At 46.4% G+C, this 20,664-nt stretch overlaps 1 protein-coding gene across 2 annotated transcripts in view; it reads left to right on the top strand.

The window, feature by feature from the left end:
* The first annotated feature begins 340 nt into the window (after positions 1-340).
* ARHGEF2 (Rho/Rac guanine nucleotide exchange factor 2) overlaps positions 341-20,664 on the top strand; it is a 98,037-nt gene continuing 77,713 nt past the window's right edge. The window contains exon 1 of one of the 2 annotated variants that reach the window (XM_077260218.1): positions 341-498. The gene's annotated coding sequence lies outside the window, so the exon portion shown is untranslated. Of the gene's footprint in view, positions 499-20,365; positions 20,469-20,664 lie in introns of those variants that run through there. The other variant, XM_077260228.1, reaches the window with a different exon arrangement.

Raw genomic sequence — 20,664 nt, 5'->3', positions numbered from 1 at the left:
CGGTTACACATAGTAAAGCTTATGGTAGCCTGATAAGGCTGTGTTCACACCACATAGAGTGCGGCTGCCGCACTGAAGAGAAATGTGGAAAAGGGAAAATAATAGACGTTCTGCGCAGCTGGAGCCAACATGCGGACATCCATTTTTTCCCTTTTGCACATGTTCTATTTTCAGGAATTGCTCTGTAAGCGATTGTCCGCGTAGGCTGTGCATGATGATTGACAGGTCTGGACTGTCAGCTCTGCGGCCCCTGAGAATCAAAGGCAGCGCTGACTCCAACCTGAGGAGGAGGAGATGAGGCTGCAGGGAGGGGAAGAGGGAGGAGGACAACCCGGGAACTGGAGTCAGGTCCCATCCAGCAAACACTGTACTGGGAGAGTCCGGAGCCGCAGCTGGGGATACACACTGGGACTGGGCAGGATCTACTGGATCCAGGGGATCTCACAGGATCTGGGATACAATTGGAGGAGTCCGATCATTTCTTGGGGCTATGAAGAGGTAAGAGTGCAAGCTCTTCTGCCAAATCCTGCGCTGCCGCCAATCTTAAGCTCTCGGGGTCAGGGATGCACCCTCTAACCCCTCAGTGATTGGCGCAGGGGTCACCCAGCTTTCCAAGACTCCAGAATGACACAGTGGGATTATATCAGCATTGTCAGAACTGGAAGGCAATGCTGGGACTTGTAGTCCTAGATTGCCATGTTTGTGCCCCTGGCACACAGGTTATAAGGTTTGATCTGGAAATTATGGAGACATTCCGGGCACCAAGTATGGGCACTCTAAATCATTGGGGGCAATGCCCCATAGACTTTTCTTAAAGGGGGACTACACTCATGTGGGGGCACTTTGCTCTCCGCAGTTCACTTAGGAGGGCGACAGGTTGGGCCGAGGCCTCAGTTTGCCTAGTCACAGGTGTCCCAGTAATATGAGCCGGCTCTTTAAATGTCGGCACCCTGGTGATCAGGGGATTGTTAGAAAGCGTCTCCTGTGCTGTTTGCTCTGCTCCTATTGTTCCCATGGACGTTCCGGATCACCGGCGGGCGAAACCGACACGATAAAATATGATGCAGCGCCACGTAGAGGAACTACAAATCTCAGCATGCTCATATGCAGATATTAGAAACTCCTAAAAACCTTCTGCCTCTATTGGGTGTATTGGCATCAGACTGACGCGTTTTACGTCTTTCTCCCGTACTGAATATCACTGATGGCTGTTTTCTGCTGGAAATAGCGCCACCCCTGTCTACAGCCTGGGTCTGGTATTGCAGCTTTATACACTGAAGTGACTGGGCCGGAGCTGTAATACCATTCCTGTCCTGTGGACAGTGGTGGCTCTGTTTCGGGAAGGAAGCAGCCATGTTTTCTTTAAACCATGGCACGGTCGTAAGCCGCAAACTGCTCTTATTAAAAGTGTAGTATAGACTGCCGCAACTCTGACATTAGTCGCGTGGGAATATTATGAAGGATATGAGTGATCATGTCCACGCGTTTTGGGCTTTACTAAAAGAGAGTGGTTGGTTGCTAAGGGCAACGGGTATGTACTTCCTGTCCATTCTTTACACAGTGGGAATCTTCAGAACGACGCGTTTTGGGCTCCTCTGTAATGAAGGCCCTGGCTTCCCCCAGCTGTGTGGAGACGTGGCCTGTACTGGAGCTGATTCATAAGTCACACGCCCTGGTTAGGTCACCCGGCGTGCGATCCAAGATCACTTCTATCTCCCGGTTGCTATGGACTGGAGATTGGAGGGGAAGTTGGGCATGTAGACGCAGAAGTGCGGAAAGGCCTGGTGGGGACAGGGCCTGCGCTACAACGGGCGCCAGTGGAGAGGTCTCCAGTGTTTGCGCTTGGGGTGTGCGGCCCTTGACTCACAAGTGGTCCCATCAATGACTTAAGGGCCCTCATGACTTGTGCGGCCGCTGCCATAAAGTCTGCTGCTCCTGTGTCCGTCACAGTCCGCGACTTCAGTGATCGCCTCATGTTTTCTTTTTCATCATAATTAGTCCACCAGGTGGCGCTGTCTCATTGCTTTCTATGGGAAAAGATCAGAAACTAAAAGTCATTTTGTTACGGATATGTGAAATTTTCCGGATTTTTAAGAATTTTGGGATTAGCGTCGCCTTAAGACGATTTGGCCGCTGACCCACCGGCTAATTGACCAATTAGTAAATGAGTACAGCGGTTAATTATTACTTTGCGCAAACTTGACATCATCAGAGCCAAAGCTAAGGATTCTGGGAGGCAGATGCACAGTATTAACTGATTCAGTGCTGCAATAGTTTTTGACTGGGTCTACGGTGGTATTACGAGGTGTGACATGAGGTCTCGTAATCTACGGGCATCCATCTTGTCACTTCCTCACGTTTCTCATAAAATCCTTAGCCGCCCTGGGTAGGGCGAGATCAAAGACACTCGGGGCTTGTAACAAGGGCAAAGTTGGTAGAGACCCTGTATGGCACTGTGGTGGCCCTGCTCAAGGCGGCCATGGTGGTCAGCTGGGAAGGAGGCTGAGAACATGGATGGGCCAGTATTCCCAGGCATATTTCCCGCTGACCCACTCTTCTCCATGAGCTCATCCCTGCTTCGGGCCGGATGCCCCATGTAATGTGCTCATGATAACACTTCCTGGACACCTCACGTGAGGTCGGCAAGGTGTTCTGCCCCCCTCAGGAAATGGTAGTGTTACCCAGCCGATACAGGGTCTAACATGATTAACCCTGTCCTGGCCACACGTGATAAAAATGGTGACCGGTGTAACACATGAATGGGCGGTGGACACACAAAGGATGGGCTGCATGTTGTCGTCTGCTCCGCACCCACTCCACGGTGGCTCCTGGCGATCCACTGCGAGTGGGCGATGACCAGAAGGGGATGGGGACAGCTTGTTTAAAATCCAGATTTAGGAATCTTAACCGTTAAACAGAAGCGTTAGGATAATTTGGAATATGGATGAAAAGTAAAACTAAAAGGAGGAGGCAAGATGGAGCAGATAGGATATGGGTGTAATCTGCAGAAGTGGAGGAATCCCAGGGGCCTCCAGGAAATCACAGCTGATAACAGCGAGGGAAATCACCATGGGAACACAACATGTACACAGGACCTGGAGCCAGCGGTGTCCAATGTGGGATACTGAGCTGCATCTGATCCTAAAGGTACCTTCACATTAAATGATTTTGCAGCGATAACGATAGCGATCCGTGACATTGCAGCGTCCTGGCTAGCGATATCGTTGTGTTTGACACGCAGCAGCGATCTGGATCCTGCTGTGATATCGCTGGTCGTTGCTGAAAGTTCAGAACTTTATTTGGTCGTCAGATCGCCATGTATCGTCGTGTTTGACAGCCAAAGCAACGATGCCAGCGATGTTTTACAGTGGTAACCAGGGTAAATATGGGTTAACTAAGCGCAGGGCCGCGCTTAGTAACCCGATATTTACCCTGGTTACCATTGTAAAAGTTAAAAAAAAAACACACTACATACTCACCCTCTGATGTCTGTCACACGTCCCTCGCCGTCTGCTTCCCGCACTGACTGTGAGTGCCGGCCGTAAAGTAAAAGCAGAGCACAGCAGTGACGTCACCGCTCTGCTGCCGGCGCTCACACAGTGCAGGGAAGCGGACGCCGGGGGACGCGAATGTAAGTATGTACTGTTTGTTTTTTTACATTTCCACTGGTAACCAGGGTAAACATCGGGTTACTAAGCGCGGCCCTGCGCTTAGTAACCCGATGTTTACCCTGGTTACCCGGGGACTTCGGCATCGTTGGTCGCTGGAGAGCTGTCTGTGTGACAGCTCCCCAGCGATCAAACAGCGACGCTGCAGCGATCGGCATCGTTGTCGATATCGCTGCAGCGTCGCTTAATGTGAAGGTACCTTAACTCTGTGATACTGTCTGCTGAGCCGTCTATCTAATCCTATCCTGTGTGATACTGTCTGCTGAGCCATGTATCTAATCCTATCCTGTGTGATACTGTCTGCTGAGCTGTGTATCTAATGCTATCCTTTGTGATACTGTCTGCTGAGCCGTGTATCTAATCCTATCCTGTGTGATACTGTCTGCTGAACTATGCATCTAATCTTACAGCGTGAGCCCCACATAGCCTCCATATATGCAGCATGAGCCCCATATAGGCTGCTGTATACAGTATGAGCCTCCATACACTGTGTGCAGAATTATTAGGCACGTTGTATTTTGATCACATGATACTTTTTCTACATGTTGTCCTACTCCAAGTTGTTCATGCTTGAGAGCCAACTACCAATTAAGTAAATCAGGTGATGTGCATCTCTGTAATGAGGAGGGGTGTTGTCTAATGACATCAACACCCTATATAAGGTGTGCTTGATTATTAGGCAACTTCCTTTCCTTTGGCAAAATGGGTCAGAAGAGAGATTTGACTGGCTCTGAAAAGTCCAAAATTGTGAGATGTCTTGCAGAGGGATGCAGCAGTCTTGAAATTGCCAAACTTTTGAAGCGTGATCACCGAACAATCAAGCGTTTCATGGCAAATAGCCAACAGGGTCGCAAGAAGCGTGTTGGGCAAAAAAGGCGCAAAATAACTGCCCATGAATTGAGGAAAATCAAGCGTGAAGCTGCCAAGATGCCATTTGCCACCAGTTTTGCCAAATTTCAGAGCTGCAACGTTACTGAAGTAACAAAAAGCACAAGGTGTGCAGTACTCAGGGACCTGGTCAAGGTAAGGAAGGCTGAAAAACGACCACCTTTGAACAAGAAACATAAGATAAAACGTCAAGACTGGGCCAAGAAATATCTTAAGACTGACTTTTCAAAGGTTTTATGGACTGATGAAATGAGTGACTCTTGATGGGCCAGATGGATGGGCCAGAGGCTGGATCAGTAAAGGGCAGAGAGCTCCACTCCGAATCAGACACCAGCAAGGTGGAGGTGGGGTACCGCACCGGTAAGGGCTGGTATCATCAAAGATGAACTTGTGGGACCTTTTCGGGTTGAGGATGGAGTGAAGCTCAACTCCCAGACCTACTGCCAGTTTCTGGAAGACAACTTCTTCAAGCAGTGGTACAGGAAGAAGTCGGTATCGTGCAAGAAAAACATGATTTTCATGCAGGACAATGCTCCATCACATGCCTCCAACTACTCCACAGCGTGGCTGGCCAGTAAAGGTCTCAAAGAAGAAAAAATAATGACATGGCCCCCTTGTTCACCTGATCTGAACCCCATAGGTAACCTGTGGTCCCTCATAAAATGTGAGACCTACAGGGAGGGAAAACAGTCCACCTCTCGGAACAGTGTCTGGGAGGCTGTGGTGGCTGCTGCACGCAATGTTCATCGTAAACTGATCAAGCAACTGACAGAATCTATGGATGGAAGGCTGCTGAGCGTCATCATAAAGAAAGGGGGCTATATTGGTCACTAACTTTGGGGGGGGGTTTGTTTTTGCATGTCAAATGTTTATTTCTAAATTTTGTGCAGTTATATTGGTTTACCTGGTGAAAATAAACAAGTGAGATGGGAATATATTTGGTTTTAATTAAGTTGCCTAATAATTCTGCACAGTAATAGTTACCTGCACAAACAGATATCCTCCTAAGATAGCCAAATCTAAAAAAAAAAAACACTCCAACTTCCAAAAATGTTAAGCTTTGATATTCATGAGTCTTTTGGGTTGATTGAGAACATAGTTGTTGATCAATAATAAAAATAATCCTCTAAAATACAACTTGCCTAATAATTCTGCACACAGTGTGTATAGTCTCCATATATTCAGCGTTAGCCCCACATAGCCTCCTGTATACAGTATACCCCCCACACAGCCTCCATCAGCTGTCTCACACGCTGATTGGTGGAAGAAGGGATCTGCGGTTCTATCCTCTAATGTATTCACCGCAGTCTGATGGACGAGAGCTTGGAGTGGCCCACTGTTTCAGCCCTTCAGTTGTTTCGGTCCAGACTTTACCCAGGTCGGATGTAGGATACTGTCTGCTGAGCCATGTATCTAATCCTATCCTGTGTGATACAGTCTGCTGAGCCATGTATCTAATCCTATCCTGTGTGATACTATCTGCTGAGCTGTGTATCTAATCCTATCCTGTGTGATACTATCTGCTGAGCCGTGTATCTAATCCTATCCTGTGTGATACTATCTGCTGAGCCGTGTATCTAATCCTATCCTGTGTGATACTATCTGCTGAGCTATGTATCTAATCCTATCCTGTGTGATAGTCTGCTGAGCTATGTATCTAATCCTATCCTGTGTGATACTATCTGCTGAGCCGTGTATCTAATCCTATCCTGTGTGATACTATCTGCTGAGCCGTGTATCTAATCCTATCCTGTGTGATACTGACTGCTGACCTGTGTATCCAATCCTATCCTTTGTGATACTGTCTGCTGAGCCGTGTACCTAATCCTATCCTGTGTGATACTGTCTGCTGAGATGTGTATCTAATCCTATCCTTTGTGATACTGTCTGCTGAGCCGTGTATCTAATCCTATCCTGTGTGATACTGACTGCTGAGCCGTGTATCTAATCCTATCCTGTGTGATACAGTCTGCTGAGCTGTGTTTTAGGGTATGTGCACACGTTCAGGTTTTTTCACGATAAAAACGCTATAAAAACGCATGCATTATGCATCCTATCATTTAGAATGCATTCTGCATGTTTTGTGCACATGGTGCATTTTTTTCCGCGGTAAAAAAAGCAGCATGTTCATTAATTTTGTGGATTTTCCGCGTTTTTCCCGCAATTCTATGCATTTGGAAAACAACGCATGAAAAACGTGAAAAAAACGCATGCGGATTTCTGGCAGAAATGTCCGTTTTTTGTCAGGAAAATTTCTGCAAGAAATCCTGACGTGTGCACAAACCCTTAATCTTTTCCTGCGTGATACTGACTGCTGAACTGTGTACCGAATGCTATCATGTGTGACACCGTCTGCTGTGCATGTTCTCTCCTCGGTTGCTCTACGTTCACGTTGGTGATGTCATCACAGTCCCTGATGTCTTAACGGGAGGCATGGCTAAGACCATCCCACCACTTGAATACCCCAAAATTTAGTATACCGTTCCTGGAGGTCACGGGTTATGTCCTCAGGACACAATAATGGAGCCGTCATTGCCCTCCTACACCGTTCAGCCTATGTAGAGACTAAGGGACCTGTATGGACCGTCAGGTCATGTGACATTGTGGGGTCTGGCAACAGCTCAGTCACAGGTGCAGGGTGGTCTCCGCTCTGATCACATGTCATATCAGTGATGTCATCATCAGGGGCCATGCAGAGCTGACCACCTCTCACACGGAGGGTCGGACTAGCCCACCGGAGAAGTGGCTACATTATATTCTGTGAGGGAGCTGCATTATATTATATGAGGGCGCTGCATTATACCCTATGAGGGGGCTACTTTATATACTATGAGGGGGCTACTTTATATACTATGAGGGGGCTACATTGTATTCTATGGGGGGCTGCATTATACCCTATGAGTGGGCTACATTATAATACATGAGGGCGCTGCATTATCTTCTATGACGGGGGTAACATTATATTCTATGAGGGGCTGCATTATATTATATGAGGGAGGCTGCATTATACCCTATGAGTGGACTGCATTGTATTCTATGAGGGGGCTACCCCAACCCCTGCTATATCATTACCTTATAGTATACCCTGATATTAGCGCGTTTTACCGCGCAATTGGTGGTCTTGTATTTATTTCTATGTAGCTACATAGTGGGCCCCAAGAATGATTTTCTGTGGTGGGCCCAAGGTGCTCCAGTCTGATGCTGCTCACACGTGATATACAGGCTGGCTGTCAGTAGAGCTGTTATCTGCATGTAATGTGACACAGGCGCCGTCCATATTACATCATGGATAATTAAAGTTTAATTAGCAGAGCGAGTGTGAGGAGTGTGCCCGCACCTCCGTCCCGCTAGCTCATCTCTGACAAGTCCTGTCACGACCTCGGGTCGTACATTTCAAAGAGAAGAATTAGCAATGTCTCAGGCTGACGTCTGTGCCGAACCTCCACCCAAAATATCACTCCAGCCCAATTATCTGCAATGATCCTCCGCTCCCGCGGCCACCGCAGCTTTTGATGTGACAATCTTGGAATATTTACAGGTAATTTACAGCCGCCATCTTGCTGACTACAGGCCTGGAGCATGCAGGGTGGAGGAATGTGCAAAACATCAAAACCCTGCAGCATTTCATGTGGTTTATGTAGCCGGGGTGCGTTGTGCTGCAGATACCCTCCGAGGTTAGTGGTGGGATAATCTGCCAGTGATAAGTGGGGGTCCCCTGGCCTGGGGACCAAAGAAATAAGGTCTATGGGAAGGAGCTGTTGGGGATGACACGGGTTGGCTGGGGGCTTATCTGTACAGGCTGTGACGGAGACTTGGCACTGCCCGTCCATTGTGGCCTGCAGCCTCGTGTTTACATTACAGTCAGTGCGAGGATGACGTCTGTCTCCGGCCCCACCTAATGTTCGCTCGCTCAGCTACCAAGTCCAGAAACAACCCTCCGCCATCTGTGTCCGGGGACCCGTGGAACCCACACCCACTGAGGATCTGGGACTATATTCATCAGCTCTGCCGAGAAACTCTCACCCAACCACACAGAAAGGAGACCCCAGCTACACAGTCATGTACCCAGACCGTGCTGGTATAACATGGGCATCCCCTGTATATAATTATATATGTACAGCTGGTATAACATGGGCATCCCCTGTATATAATTATATATGTACAGCTGGTATAACATGGGCATCCCCTGTATATAATTATATATGTACAGCTGGTATAACCCGGGCATCCCCTGTATATAATTATATATGTACAGCTGGGATAACCCGGGCATCTCCTGTATATAATTATATATGTACAGCTGGGATAACCCGGGCATCTCCTGTATATAATTATATATGTACAGCTGGGATAACCCGGGCATCTCCTGTATATAATTATATATGTACAGCTGGTATAACCCGGGCATCCCCTGTATATAATTATATATGTACAGCTGGGATAACCCGGGCATCTCCTGTATATAATTATATATGTACAGCTGGTATAACCCGGGCATCTCCTGTATATAATTATATATGTACAGCTGGTATAACCCGGGCATCCCCTGTATATAATTATATATGTACAGCTGGGATAACCCGGGCATCTCCTGTATATAATTATATATGTACAGCTGGTATAACCCGGGCATCTCCTGTATATAATTATACATGTACAGCTGGGATAACCTGAGCATCTCCTGTATATAATTATATATGTACAGCTGGTATAACCTGTGCATCTCCTGTATATAATTATATATGTACAGCTGGTATAACCCGGGCATCTCCTGTATATAATTATATATGTACAGCTGGTATAACCCGGGCATCTCCTGTATATAATTATATATGTACAGCTGGTATAACCCGGGCATCCCCTGTATATAATTATATATGTACAGCTGGGATAACCCGGGCATCTCCTGTATATAATTATATATGTACAGCTGGTATAACCCGGGCATCTCCTGTATATAATTATACATGTACAGCTGGGATAACCCGAGCATCTCCTGTATATAATTATATATGTACAGCTGGTATAACCTGTGCATCTCCTGTATATAATTATATATGTACAGCTGGTATAACCCGGGCATCTCCTGTATATAATTATATATGTACAGCTGGGATAACCCGGGCATCTCCTGTATATAATTATATATGTACAGCTGGTATAACCCGGGCATCTCCTGTATATAATTATATATGTACAGCTGGTATAACCCGGGCATCCCCTGTATATAATTATATATGTACAGCTGGGATAACCCGGGCATCTCCTGTATATAATTATATATGTACAGCTGGTATAACCCGGGCATCTCCTGTATATAATTATATATGTACAGCTGGGATAACCTGAGCATCTCCTGTATATAATTATATATGTACAGCCGGTATAACCTGTGCATCTCCTGTATATAATTATATATGTACAGCTGGTATAACCTGTGCATCTCCTGTATATAATTATATATGTACAGCTGGTATAACCCGGGCATCTCCTGTATATAATTATATATGTACAGCTGGTATAACCTGGGCATCTCCTGTATATAATTATATATGTACAGCTGGTATAACCTAGGGATCTCCTGTATGTAATTATATATTGTAAGACTATTCCTACTGAGTGTATTGGGGGACACTCGCTTTGCCGCGACATTCAGCACACGGGCACGGGTTTTTAAAACAAAACAGTCTATTTGGTTTATTAAGGTATCATAAACCACTTCACGAACAGTCCATTTACACACTGTACCAGGACATCACACCAAGTTTCATATCCTCAGTCTGTAGCAACTAAACATGCTGGTCCTCTCCTGACCAGTTGCGGTGGGTTACCACACAGTTCATAGAACATAACTAGCACCATCAGTCAATGATAGCAGATGGAGCAGGAGCTCCCATAAGGTGACTCCTTGTCAGTCCTCTCTCCTGGGGAAACTGCCTTACGGGGTTCACCAACTTGCCTGGCCGGCACACATCAGTCAGTCCAGAGCCACCGAAGGCCGGTAGCTTCCCCAACGCCGATCATCCAGGTCCACAGTCTCTCAGGTGCTCCAAGAAGACTCCACTCGCAGGAGCTTCTAACACAGACTGTCCAGGACCATGATCACACTGTGTTCTTCAGAACGTCCGTCCCACCTGGGACCGTTCAACACAGAGACATGTGGCCTGTCTGGGTGCTATTCAGGACTCAGTCCAACACCACAGGCCGCCAGGTCCAAGCCATGTGCTTTCCAGGAAGCCTCCTCCCAGGTCTTCCTACACAGGCTTCCAGGACCTTGCACTTGGACCATTCAGACCCAACACTGGAACCACACAAAAGACCATGTGACCCACACCCTGGCCACATTATGTACCCGTAAGCACACCCACAGTAATGGATCACCTGGGCTGGTCACGTGATCCTGACATTACTGCAGGTCGATCCTCACGGCCTCAATACGACTCCGTGCACATACCGGGGAGACCATGCAGCGCCCCCTACCTGTTACAGGGGTCACTACATCACAATATGTACAGCTGGTATAACCTGGGCATCTCCTGTATATAATTATATATGTACAGCTGTTATAACCTGGGCATCTCCTGTATATAATTATATATGTACAGCTGGTATAACCTGGGCATCTCCTGTATATAATTATATATGTACAGCTGGTATAACCTGAGCATCTCCTGTATATAATTATATATGTACAGCTGGTATAACCTGGGCATCTCCTGTATATAATTATATATGCAGAAGAGAATATAATGGGCACACTGTAAAGTTCAATGAAGGTGCTGGCTAAACATCCAACTTCAAATATACAAAAAGTAGCCGCACTCAAGTCTTGATTTCAAATGTGAAGAATTTTCTTTGTTTTTATTCTTTTAATTCAAGTGCACAGGCACCACCACATAATTTTACAGAGAAAGCAAGTGATTGCGGACAATACGGTGACGTTTCGACCTGATACGGTCTTTTTCAAAATCTCACTTAAGTAAGAAGTGTAGTTTAGGAAGAAGGGAAATAGGAAGAGAGTCCCCAAGGACAGCTCAAGGTAGAATTCAGGAGTAAAGGCCCCGTCTCACATAGCGAGATCGCTAGCGAGATCGCTGCTGAGTCACAAGTTTTGTGACGCAACAGCGACCTCCATAGCGATCTCGCTATGTGTGACACGTAGCAGCGATCAGGCCCCTGCTGCGAGATCGCTGGTCGTGTCGGAATGGCCTGGACCTTTTTTTGGTCGTTGAGGCCCCGCTGACATCGCTGAATCGGTGTGTGTGACACCGATCCAGCGATGTCTTCACTGGTAACCAGGGTAAACATCGGGTTACTAAGCGCAGGGCCGCGCTTAGTAACCCGATGTTTACCCTGGTTACCAAAAAAAACAAACACTACATACTCGCCTTTCGGTGTCCAGGTCCCTCGCCGTCTGCTTCCTGCTCTCACTGACTCCCGGCCGTACAGTGAGAAGTGAGAGCACAGCAGTGACGTCACCGCTGCGCACTGCTCTCACTGTACGGCGGCTCAGTCAGAGCAGGAAGCAGACGGCGAGGGACCTGGACACCGAAAGGCGAGTATGTAGTGTTTGTTTTTTTTGGTAACCAGGGTAAACATCGGGTTACTAAGCGCGGCCCTGCGCTTAGTAACCCGATGTTTACCCTGGTTACCCGGGTGCTGCAGGGGGACTTCGGCATCGTTGAAGACAGTTTCAACGATGCCGAAGTCGTTCCCCTGATCGTTGGTCGCTGGAGAGAGCTGTCTGTGTGACACCTCCCCAGCGACCACACAGCGACTTACCAACGATCACGGCCAGGTCGTATCGCTGGTCGTGATCGTTGGTAAATCGCTTAGTGAGACGGGGCCTTAAGGTGTCCGTCTCATTGGTGGTGCACTGCATGTGTTTAGAGTTAATTAGTTGATTCAGAAGATTAGGGTAATAGGTCATTTAGAGAACCTTTTCTTGATATGCTAATTTATTGAGACAGGTTTTTTGGGTTATCAGGAGTTGTAGGCCAAAATCATCAGTATTAAAACAATAAAAGACCTGACAAATTTCAGTTGGTGGATAATGAATCTATAATATATGAAAGTTTAATTGTAATCATTACATTATGGTAAATAATGAAATTTAACACTATATGCTAATTTTTTGAGAAGGACCTGTATATCTCGCCCAGGTATTTGTCCTATGTGAATTAAGCCGCTCAGTATCTTCAGGATACCGAGGGGTTAATAAGTGCAGGAATAAAGGCTGACCAGCTGGAGGTTTCAGGTGTCAGCCTGGGGCACACAGAATGCCTGTCTGTGTGAGACAAATGTGAGTGGGAGCTGTGCTCATGCACTGTGTAATGTTAGCTGGGTGGGAGAAGCCCCCCAGTTGTTAGATAGGAACGTATTTGTATAGTTAGCGCCGGACAGGCAAGGATTTATTTTTATGTTTTGTTTTCTGTATTTGCTTTCACTTTAATAAACCTGACCTGAGGTCAGTCTACTTGGAAACCTGCTGTCGCCTCAGAGTTTAATGCACAAACCACGTGACCTTTGACCCCAGCAAAGGCGATCCCGGAGTGTTTTGTTACAATATGTACAGCTGGTATAACCTGAGCATCTCCTGTATATAATTATAGATGTACAGCTGCTATAACCTGGGCATCTCCTGTATATAATTATATATGTACAGCTGGTATAACCTGAGCATCTCCTGTATATAATTATACATGTACAGCTGGTATAACCTGAGCATCTCCTGTATATAATTATATATGTACAGCTGGGATAACCCGGGCATCTCCTGTATATAATTATATTTGTACAGCTGGTATAACCTGGGCATCTCCTGTATATAATTATATATGTACAGCTGGTATAACCTGAGCATCTCCTGTATATAATTATATATGTACAGCTGGTATAACCTGGGCATCTCCTGTATATAATTATACATGTACAGCTGGTATAACCTGAGCATCTCCTGTATATAATTATATATGTACAGCTGCTATAACCTGAGCATCTCCTGTATATAATTATATATGTACAGCTGGTATAACCTGAGCATCTCCTGTATATAATTATACATGTACAGCTGGGATAACTTGGGCATCTCCTGTATATAATTATATATGTACAGCTGGGATAACCTGAGCATCTCCTGTATATAATTATATATGTACAGCTGGTATAACCTGGGCATCTCCTGTATATAATTATATATGTACAGCTGGTATAACCTGGGCATCTCCTGTATATAATTATATATGTACAGCTGGTATAACCTGGGCATCTCCTGTATATAATTATATCTGTACAGCTGGTATAACCTGGGCATCTCCTGTATATAATTATACATGTACAGCTGGTATAACCTGGGCATCTCCTATATATAATTATACATGTACAGCTGGTATAACCTGAGCATCTCCTGTATATAATTATATATGTACAGCTGGTATAACCTGGGCATCTCCTGTATATAATTATATATGTACAGCTGGTATAACCTGAGCATCTCCTGTATATTATTATATATGTACAGCTGGGATAACCCGGGCATCTCCTGTATATAATTATATTTGTACAGCTGGTATAACCCGGGCATCTCCTGTATATAATTATATATGTACAGCTGGTATAACCTGGGCATCTCCTGTATATAATTATATATGTACAGCTGGTATAACCTGGGCATCTCCTGTATATAATTATATATGTACAGCTGGTATAACTTGGGTACTATTGTTGGCAGCTTCAGTTTTGCTGGGCTGAATGTTTATGACCGGAAATAGATACAGTAGTATCAGACTAATGTATCTGGGGGTTGAGTGCTGTGAAGTTTTCCAGATGTTTGTATAATGACCTGTGTCATCAGACTGCATGGCTGAGTAACATCTGCTAGGTTTAGAGCCATTGGCTTAGTATCGCCCATGCTAGGCTTGGATACCTGGAAGTATCTGCATGCAGGGGCAGTGGAGTGAGAGGAGCCCTGCCATCCACACCGCAGGCATTGGAAGCGGCGTGCCGGCGGTGGGGGGCTGCGCCATCACTTCACATTCCCGTCTGCAGGTCGCAGCCCCAAGTGTTTACACTGCGCATAGCTCAGACGTCATATCAGCGATTATCTGTAATTGCCCTGGAGACGTAGGGGTTAATGCCGGATCGTATCATCTGATCACGGGGATGGAGATACCGATGGTGACGAGAATGAACAGCAGAGGGCGCAGCGGAGTAAGGAAGTCACAGCCACAATGTATCATTCTATCACCAGAGCAGTATCATGTGTCCGCTCAGCGTGTATCTAATCCTATTGTAAGTGATACAGTACTGCTGAGCTGCCTGTATCTAATCCTATCCTGTGTAATACTGTCTGCTGAGCCTTGTATCTAATCCTATCCTATGTGATACTGTCTGCTGAGCTGTGTATCTAATCTTATCCTGTGTCATACTGTCTGCTGAGCTGCCTGTATCTAATCTTATCCTGTGTGATACTGTCTGCTGAGCTGCCTGTATCTAATCCTATCCTGTGTAATACTGTCTGCTGAGCCTTGTATCTAATCCTATCCTATGTGATACTGTCTGCTGAGCTGTGTATCTAATCTTATCCTGTGTCATACTGTCTGCTGAGCTGCCTGTATCTAATCTTATCCTGTGTGATACTGTCTGCTGAGCTGCCTGTATCTAATCCTATCCTGTGTAATACTGTCTGCTGAGCCTTGTATCTAATCCTATCCTATGTGATACTGTCTGCTGAGCTGTGTATCTAATCTTATCCTGTGTCATACTGTCTGCTGAGCTGCCTGTATCTAATCTTATCCTGTGTGATACTGTCTGCTGAGCTGCCTGTATCTAATCCTATCCTGTGTAATACTGTCTGCTGAGCCTTGTATCTAATCCTATCCTATGTGATACTGTCTGCTGAGCTGTGTATCTAATCTTATCCTGTGTCATACTGTCTGCTGAGCTGCCTGTATCTAATCTTATCCTGTGTGATACTGTCTGCTGAGCTGCCTGTATCTAATCCTATCCTGTGTAATACTGTCTGCTGAGCCGTGTATCTAATCCTATCCTATGTGATACTGACTGCTGAGCTGTGTATCTAATCATATCCTGTGTGATACTGTCTGCTGAGCTGCCTGTATCTAATCCTATCCTGTGTGATACTGTCTGCTGAGCCATGTATCTAATCCTATCCTGTTACTGACTGTTGAGCTGTGTATCTAATCCTATTGTAAGTGATACAGTACTGCTGAGCTGCCTGTATCTAATCCTATCCTGTGTAATACTGTCTGCTGAGCCTTGTATCTAATCCTATCCTATGTGATACTGTCTGCTGAGCTGTGTATCTAATCCTATCCTGTGTCATACTGTCTGCTGAGCTGCCTGTATCTAATCGTATCCTGTGTGATACTGTCTGCTGAGCCATGTATCTAATCCTATCCTGTGTAATACTGTCTGCTGAGCCTTGTATCTAATCCTATCCTATGTGATACTGTCTGCTGAGCTGCCTGTATCTAATCGTATCCTGTGTGATACTGTCTGCTGAGCTGCCTGTATCTAATTGTATCCTGTGTGATACTGTCTGCTGAGCCGTGTATCTAATCCTATCCTGTGTAATACTGTCTGCTGAGCCTTGTATCTATTCCTATCCGGTTACTGACTGCTGAGCTGTGTATCTAATCCTATTGTAAGTGATACAGTACTGCTGAGCTGCCTGTATCTAATCCTATGCTGTGTAATACTGTCTGCTGAGCCTTGTATCTAATCCTATCCTATGTGATACTGACTGCTGAGCTGTGTATCTAATCCTATCCTGTGTGATACTGTCTGCTGAGCTGCCTGTATCTAATCCTATCCTGTGTGATACTGTCTGCTGAGCCTTGTATCTAATCTTATCCTGTGTTACTGACTGCTGAGCTGTGTATCTAATCCTATCCTGTGATACTGTCTGCTGAGCTGTGTATCTAATCCTATCCTGTGTGATACGGTCTGCTGAGCCATGTATCTAATCCTATCCTGTGTGATACTGTCTGCTGAGCTGTGTATCTAATCCTACCATGTGTGATACTGTCTGCTGAGCCGTGTATCTAATCCTATGCTGTGTGATACTGCCCGCTGAAATGTGTATCTAATCCTATCCTGTGTGATACTGTCTGCTGAGCCGTGTATCTAATCCTGTGCTGTGTGATACTGCCCGCTGAGCTGTGTATCTAATCCTATGCTGTTATACTGTCTGATTAGCTGTGTATCTAATCTTATGCTGTTATACTGCCCACTGAGCTGTGTATCTAATCCTATGCTGTGTAATACTGTCTGCTGAGCTGTGTATCTAATCCTATGCTGTGTTACACTGTCTGCTGAGCCGTGTATCTAATCCTATGCTGTTATACTGTCTGCTGAGCTGTGTATCTAATCCTATGCTGTGTGATACTGCCCACTGAGCTGTGTATCTAATCCTATCCTGTGTGATACTGACTGCTGAGCCGTGTATCTAATCCTATCCTGTGATCCTGACTGCTGAGCTGTGTATCTAATCCTATGCTGTGTTATGTTGTCTGGTGAGCCGTGTATCTAATCCTATCCTGTGTGATACTGTCTGCTGAGCCTTGTATCTATTCCTATCCTGTGTGATACTGCCCACTGAGCTGTGTATCTAATCCTATCCTGTGTGATCCTGACTGCTGAGCTGTGTATCTAATCCTATCCTGTGTGATCCTGACTGCTGAGCTGTGTATCTAATCCTTTGTGTGATACTGTCTGCTGAGCTGTGTATCTAATCCTATCCTGTGATCCTGACTGCTGAGCCGTGTATCTAATCCTATGCTGAGTTATGCTGTCTGCTGAGCCGTGTATCTAATCCTATGCTGTTTGATACTGCCCACTGAGCTATGTATCTAATCCTATGCTGTGTTATACTGTCTGCTGAGCTGTGTATCTAATTCTATGCTGTGTGATACTGCCCACTGAGCTGTATGCTGCTCCTGCCCCCCTAGTTATGCTGTTTGTATTGTCGGTCACACTGGGCATGGTATCCCAGTAACAATACAGCGCCTGTTTGCTGAGAAAAAGTAATGCTGCTGCAGATTCTCCCCTCACCAGAAGGTGGCACACTTTCCCGAACATCCCCACACTGCACCCAGCAGCCTACAACAGACCTGGGCCCACCTGATGATTTAAAACGACCCGCCAGCTATCTGTCACTTCTGACAGCCGCCCCCGGCACCGCTCGGCCAGCCGCCAGACGCTTCTGAGGAGGACCGCTGGCGGCTGGAGTGAAGGCTCCGAGCTCTGTACGTCACGTGCAATGTGAGCAGCAGAGCCGGGTTGATCATCGGTTTATCGGTGGTGGCGGCCATCTTCCCGAGGCCGTGCATGCGCAGATGGAGTGCTCTGCTTCACGGGGCTTCAGGAAAATGGCCGCGGGAGGCTGCGCGTGCGCAGATGGAGATCGCGGTGGCCATTTTCCTGAAGCCAAGTTTGCAGATTTAGATCTCAGCTTCAGGAAAATCGCCGCCGCGATCGCGCGGCCTTCCGCAGCCATTTTCCTGAAGCCCCGTGAAGCAGAGCACTCCATCTGCGCACGCGCGGCCTCGGGAAGATGGCCGCCCCCACCGATATTCAACCCGGCTCTGCTGCTCACATTGCATTCCGGGCCGCTGCATCACCTCACCGGTGGAAGGGACCCTGCGCATGCCATGCCGCTCCTCTGCCGTCGCCACACCACTGCTGCAACCCCCCCATGGACACCAGGCCGTGGCGTCGCCCACCTAAGCAGGAAGGGACCCTGCTCAGGTGCACGCCACACCGCATCACCCCACCTCTGCCGACACCATGCCTCCTGTGACCCTGCTCTGCCACCGCCTGCCTTCAGGTAAGATACTGTCAATTCGGACAATAAGACGGACCCCCGTCTTATAAAAAAACTTTTTTTTCTGCAATTTTCACCCCAAATGGGGCCTTATGGTCCGGTGCGTCTTATAGTCCGAAAAATATGGTAATTATATTAGTCCGGCCCTCTAAAACCATCCCAATTTCTCATGCGGCCCCATGGCAAAATTAATTGCCCACCCCTGGCCTACAATCTTCAGTGGACTATTAAATGGAATCAGCAAGTTTTTGCACTGATGTAGGGGCAGATACCCTGATTCCAGTGATATGTAATTTACTGGCCTTTTTGATGTAGGTTTGCTGAATTGGCTTTATCTGCTGCAACTCCTCTAAGTGTAGTCCTCCAGAGTCATAAGCTATGGCTCACCCTGCCCACCACTGCAGATTGGCTGCTTTCTGTGCATAGTGTCAGGCTAGACAGCGATCAGAAAGAAAGGACCAGCATAGCTGCAGCAGAAATTTTTGAGAACTCCACTAAAAAGCCTGGAAAGGTACGGTTGGTATATTGACGACATTCTCATGGTTTGGGGAGAGACCTGCATTGGGGAAAATGACTTCATAACTGAACATTAATGACTCTTCCTATAAACGCAAGTTTACAAATTATCAACATTATCGATCTGATATCAAAGCCAGAAATTATTACACAGAGCCAAATGTAATGTCGATCTGCCGATCTCACAGAAGGGCTACCCTGGAGGAAATCCATAACACATGGGGCGTTATTTTTAACCCTTTCCCTTTAGTATTTTTGTTTTACGTTGTTTTTTTTATACCGTACTTTTTTTTTTATTTCGTAGGTAGCATGTTAATTTCTGATTGGTTACACAGAGAAGCCACAGTAAGTATATAGAGCAGGACAAAGGCGCGACACCGAAAGGTGGAGGTCTGGTACCATGTCTGTCCAGTGCTGCACTATGGAGTATCACACAGGATTAGATACACAGCTCAGCAGTCAGTATCACACAGGATTAGATACACAGCTCAGCAGACAGTATTAGGCTGCTGTCACACTATCAGTATTTGGTCAGTATTTTACATCAGTATTTGTAAGCCAAAACCAGGAGTGGAACAAATAGAGGAAAAGTATAATAGAAACCTATGCACCACTTCTGCATTTATCACCCACTCCTGGTTTTGGCTACAAATACTGATGTCAAATACTGACCAAATACTGCTAGTGTGACGGCAGCCTCACACAGGATAGTATTAGATACACAGCTCAGCAGTCAGTATCACACAGGATAGGATTAGATACACAGCTCAGCAGTCAGTATCACACAGGATAGGATTAGATGCACAGCTCAGCAGCCAGTATCACACAGCAGAGGATTAGATACAAGGCTCAGCAGTCAGTATCACACAGGATTAGATACACGGCTCAGCAAACAGTATTACACAGGATAGGATTAGATACATGGCTCAGCAGTCAGTATCACATATGATAAGATTAGATACATGGCTCAGCAGACAGTATCACACAGGAGAGGATTAGATACACGGCTCAGCAGACAGTATTACACAGGATAGGATTAGATACATGGCTCAGCAGACAGTATCAGACAGGATAGGATTAGATACACGGCTCAGCAGCCAGTATCACACAGGATAGGATTAGATACACAGCTCAACAGATAGTAACACACAGGATGGGATTAGATACAAGGCTCAGCAGACAGTATCACACAGGATAGGATTAGATACACAGCTCAGCAGTCAGTATCACACAGGGTAGGATTAGATTCACAGCTCAGCAGACAGTATCACACAGGATAGGATTAGATACACGGCTCAGCAGCCAGTATCACACAGGATTAGATGCAGGCGTTGGGGAATGATCTGGTACAGTGCAGGGCTGATTACACCAGGTGTCAGGATGTATAACTGTAGGGGGCGGAGCTCTCTCGGTGCAGCCAGGTGTCTTGTTGCTATTGGGGGCGGGGCCTGCAGGTAACAATACCCAGGTGACCAGGAAGTAGCAGCTACCTGCCCTGTATGAGGAGACGCTGGAGGGATGGAGCCGGGCATGGCGGTGCTGCTCATAGGGTAGGCACATAATACAGGGGACTACAGGTCCTAGCAATACCTGGTACCAGTAGTGAGTGCAGGTGATTATCTGCAGGTTGGGGGGTGTAACATTGGTCTGCGGGGTCCCTCATGGTCACATGTACAGTGGCGCTATCCTGGCAGGCGCTGATAGCGGTATATTGGCGCACTTCTTCTGAGGACAGACCTGCGCACT

This window comes from Ranitomeya variabilis, chromosome 1 (assembly GCF_051348905.1).
Source record: "Ranitomeya variabilis isolate aRanVar5 chromosome 1, aRanVar5.hap1, whole genome shotgun sequence".
NCBI lineage: Eukaryota > Metazoa > Chordata > Amphibia > Anura > Dendrobatidae > Ranitomeya > Ranitomeya variabilis.
This window is presented reverse-complemented; position numbering and strand designations above follow the sequence as displayed.